General features: G+C 49.7%; 1 pseudogene; it reads right to left on the bottom strand.

Moving 5' to 3' along the window:
- Positions 1-5,000, bottom strand: part of LOC135533932 (F-actin-uncapping protein LRRC16A-like) — a 47,060-nt pseudogene that overhangs the window by 26,370 nt on the left and 15,690 nt on the right.

The following is a 5,000-nucleotide window of genomic DNA, read 5'->3' as shown; positions in this document are numbered from 1 at the left end:
GACAGGTGTAGGAGAGGACAGGAGGAGGAGAGGAGGAAGAGAGGGGAGAGGAGGACAGGAGGAGGAGAGGAGGAAGAGAGGGGAGAGGAGGACAGGAGGAGGAGAGGACAGGTGGAGGAGAAGAGGACAGGTGGAGGAGAGGACAGGAGGAGGAGAGGAGGAAGAGAGGGGAGAGGAGGACAGGAGGAGGAGAGGACAGGAAGGGGAGAGGAGGAAGAGAGGGGAGAGGAGGACAGGAGGAGGAGAGGACAGGAGGAGAGGGGAGAGGGAGGGGAGGAGGAGGAGAGGACAGGAGGAAGAGAGGGGAGAGGAGGACAGGAGGAGGATAGGACAGGTGGAGGAGAGGAGGAAGAGAGGGGAGAGGAGGACAGGAGGAGGCGAGGAGGAGGAAAGGAGAGGAGGGGAGAGGAGGAGGAGAGGAAGAGAGGGGAGAGGAGGACAGGAGGAGGAGAGGAGGAGGAAAGGAGAGGAGGGGAGAGGAGGAGGAAAGGAGAGGAGGGGAGAGGAGGAGGAGAGGACAGGAGGAGGAGAGGAGGGGGAGAGGAGGAAAGGGTTAGAAAAAGGGTTGTAACATTCAAAATGTTGCATTATGGGTTAGATCTTAACTAAATGCCCAGAGTAAAATGACCACCGTTTTGGAGTTCCTGGCATCCTTCATCAGGTTTTCAGCCGTCTTGACGTCCTCCAAGACCACGTCTGTCTCTGAGTTCCTCAGGGAGTTGAGATGGTCCTGGACTTTCACACAGATCCTGTCAATCATCTGAAGAAGAAGAAGGAGTGTGAGAGAGGAACAAAGCAGTTATCTGTCTAGCAGTGAAACCTAATTACAGACAATCTGAGAGGAATAGTAGACTGGACTTCAGAGCATCTTGAGGACAAACTTGAATCATCTTCAGATGACAATACCATCTCTTCACGCTCCTCTCAAATTACAGGAAATACAAACGTCACACATCTACACCATGAAATGAATCACTAAGAATCATGTCTCATCTACACCATGAAATGAATCACTAAGAATCGTGTCTCATCTACACCATGAAATGAATCACTAAGAATCATGTCTCATCTTCACCATGAAATGAATCACTAAGAATCATGTATCATCTTCACCATGAAATGAATCACTAAGAATCCTGTCTCATCTACACCATGAAATGAATCACTAAGAATCATGTATCATCTTCACCATGAAATGAATCACTAAGAATCATGTCTCATCTACACCATGAAATGAATCACTAAGAATCATGTCTCATCTACACCATGAAATGAATCACTAAGCATCGTGCCTCATCTTCACCATGAAATGAATCACTAAGAATCATGTCTCATCTTCACCATGAAATGAATCACTAAGAATCGTGTCTCATTTTAGCCATGAAATGAATCACTAAGAATCATCTCTCATCTTCACCATGAAGTGAATCACTAAGCATCGTGTCTCATCTATACCATGAAATGAATCACTAAGAATCATGTCTCATCTTCACCATGAAATGAATCACTAAGAATCATGTCTCATCTACACCATGAAATGAATCACTAAGAATCGTGTCTCATCTTCACCATGAAATGAATCACTAAGAATTGTGTCTCATCTTCACCATGAAATGAATCACTAAGAATCGTGTCTCATCTACACCATGAAATGAATCACTAAGAATCGTGTCTCATCTTAACCATGAAATGAATCACTACATTTACTAAGAATCATGTATCATTTTCACCATGAAATGAATCACTAAGCATCGTGTCTCATCTATACCATGAATCATCTCTCATCTTCACCATGAAGTGAATCACTAAGCTTCGTGTCTCATCTATACCATGAATCATCTCTCATCTTCACCATGAAGTGAATCACTAAGCATCATGTCTCATCTATACCATGAATCGTGACTCATCTTCACCATGAAGTGAATCACTAAGCATCGTGTCTCATCTAAACCATGAATCGTGACTCATCTTCACCATGAAATGAATCACTAAGCATCGTGTCTCACATAGCTGGTGTAACTGAGTAAGGTTTGCAGGCCTCCTTGCTCGTACATGCTTTTCAGTTCTGCCCACAAATGTTCTATAGGATTGAGGTCAGGGCTTTGTGATGGCCACTCCAATACCTTGACTTTATTGTCCTTAAACCATTTTGCCATAACTTTGGAAGTGTGCTTGGGATCATTGTCCATTTGGAAGACCCATTTGCGACCGAGCTTTAACTTCCTGACTGATGTTTTGAGATGTTGCTTCAATATATCCACATAATTGTCCTTCCTCATGACGCCATCTATTTTATGAAGTGCACCAGTCCCTCCTGCAGCAACCTCAGTGTTAACCAGTGGTCAGGGGAGACAGGAAGGCGATTACAGGCTGTTAGTGGGGTGATTAAACACAATGCTACGCTCAACAAGTCAACAAAATCAAGTCGAGCTATGACACCCGTGTTGTTGACCCCTGTGTCGCTGATCCCGTGTTGCTGACCCCTGTGTCGCTGATCCCGTGTTGCTGACCCCTGTGTCGCTGACCTCCATGTTGCAGACCCCCCCGTGTCGCTGATCCCGTGTCGCTGACCTCCATGTTGCTGACCCCCGTGTCGCTGACCTCCATGTTGCTGACCCCCGTGTCGCTGATCCCGTGTCGCTGATCCCGTGTTGCTGATCCCGTGTCGCTGATCCCGTGTCGCTGACCCCCATGTTGCTGACCCCCATGTTGCTGACCCCCGTGTTACTGACCCCCATGTTGCTGACCCCCGTGTTACTGACCCCCATGTTGCTGACCCCCGTGTTTCTGACCCCCATGTTGCTGACCCCCATGTTGCTGACCCCCAAGTTGCTGACCCCCGTGTTACTGACCCCCGTGTTGCTGACCCCCGTGTTACTGACCCCCGTGTTGCTGACCCCCGTGTTGCTGACCCCCCATGTTGCTGACCCCGGTTTTACCTCTGCGGCTGTATTTAGATGGTACTGTGTTTTTAAATACTGTTGAGCGGTGTGTCACCTGCTGAGTGGTGGTGGTAACGATGCCCTGTTGGAGGCGGTAGGCCTGCTCCTGGAGGTATTGACGAGTCTCATGGTTCCGGAACAGGTAGTTCTCAATCTGAAGAGAGCAGAGAGCATTACCCTGTCAGCCATTTGTCATAGCAATGATATCCAAGTAGCAAAATGGTTATAAATCATAGATTTTGTTATTGTGTATTTGTGTGTGAGGTGAATATATATGTTAGAATTGTTTTTGTACCCAGACTACACAACAAATCCCAATTGGAAATATAATCATATTGATTGATAGTTCAACCAGGTCCTCAGAGGTTTGAAGAGTCTGACTCACCTTCAGTCTTCTCTGGGCTTTAAGAGACTGACTCGCCTTGAGCAGGGCGTCCTCAGTCTTCTCTGGGCTTTAAGAGACTGACTCACCTTGAGCAGGGCATCCTCAGTCTTCTCTGGGCTGGCTTTAAGAGACTGACTCACCTTGAGCAGGGCGTCCTCAGTCTTCTCTGGGCTTTAAGAGACTGACTCACCTTGAGCAGGGCGTCCTCAGTCTTCTCTGGGCTTTAAGAGACGGACTCACCTTGAGCAGGGCGTCCTCAGTCTTCTCTGGGCTTTAAGAGACGGACTCACCTTGAGCGGGGCGTCCTCAGTCTTCTCTGGGCTTTGAGAGCCTGACTCACCTTGAGCAGGGCGTCCTCAGTCTTCTCTGGGCTTTAAGAGACGGACCCACCTTGAGCAGGGCGTCCTCAGTCTTCTCTGGGCTTTGAGAGCCTGACCCACCTTGAGCAGGGCGTCCTCAGTCTTCTCTGGGCTTTAAGAGACGGACTCACCTTGAGCAGGGCGTCCTCAGTCTTCTCTGGGCTTTAAGAGACGGACTCACCTTGAGCAGGGCGTCCTCAGTCTTCTCTGGGCTTTAAGAGACGGACTCACCTTGAGCAGGGCGTCCTCAGTCTTCTCTGGGCTTTAAGAGACTGACTCACCTTGAGCAGGGCGTCCTCAGTCTTCTCTGGGCTTTAAGAGACTGACTCACCTTTAGCAGGGCGTCCTCAGTCTTCTCTGGGCTTTAAGAGACTGACTCACCTTGAGCAGGGCGTCCTCAGTCTTCTCTGGGCTTTAAGAGACGGACTCACCTTGAGCAGGGCGTCCTCAGTCTTCTCTGGGCTTTAAGAGACTGACTCACCTTGAGCAGGGCGTCCTCAGTCTTCTCTGGGCTTTAAGAGACTGACTCACCTTTAGCAGGGCGTCCTCAGTCTTCTCTGGGCTTTAAGAGACTGACTCACCTTGAGCAGGGCGTCCTCAGTCTTCTCTGGGCTTTAAGAGACGGACTCACCTTTAGCAGGGCGTCCTCAGTCTTCTCTGGGCTTTAAGAGACTGACTCACCTTGAGCAGGGCGTCCTCAGTCTTCTCTGGGCTTTAAGAGACTGACTCACCTTGAGCAGGGCGTCCTCAGTCTTCTCTGGGCTTTGAGAGACTGACTCACCTTGAGCAGGGCGTCCTCAGTCTTCTCTGGGCTTTAAGAGACTGACTCACCTTGAGCAGGGCGTCCTCAGTCTTCTCTGGGCTTTAAGAGCCTGACTCACCTTGAGCAGGGCGTCCTCAGTCTTCTCTGGGCTTTAAGAGACGGACTCACCTTGAGCAGGGCGTCCTCAGTCTTCTCTGGGCTTTGAGAGACGGACTCACCTTGAGCAGGGCGTCCTCAGTCTTCTCTGGGCTTTGAGAGACGGACTCACCTTGAGCAGGGCGTCCTCAGTCTTCTCTGGGCTTTAAGAGACTGACTCACCTTGAGCAGGGCGTCCTCAGTCTTCTCTGGGCTTTAAGAGACTGACTCACCTTGAGCAGGGCGTCCTCAGTCTTCTCTGGGCTTTAAGAGACGGACTCACCTTGAGCAGGGCGTCCTCAGTCTTCTCTGGGCTTTAAGAGACGGACTCACCTTTAGCAGGGCGTCCTCAGTCTTCTCTGGGCTTTAAGAGACGGACTCACCTTTAGCAGGGCGTCCTCAGTCTTCTCTGGGCT

The sequence above is a fragment of the Oncorhynchus masou genome, unplaced genomic scaffold (genome assembly GCF_036934945.1).
Source record: "Oncorhynchus masou masou isolate Uvic2021 unplaced genomic scaffold, UVic_Omas_1.1 unplaced_scaffold_2820, whole genome shotgun sequence".
NCBI classification, from domain to species: domain Eukaryota; kingdom Metazoa; phylum Chordata; class Actinopteri; order Salmoniformes; family Salmonidae; genus Oncorhynchus; species Oncorhynchus masou.
This window is presented reverse-complemented; position numbering and strand designations above follow the sequence as displayed.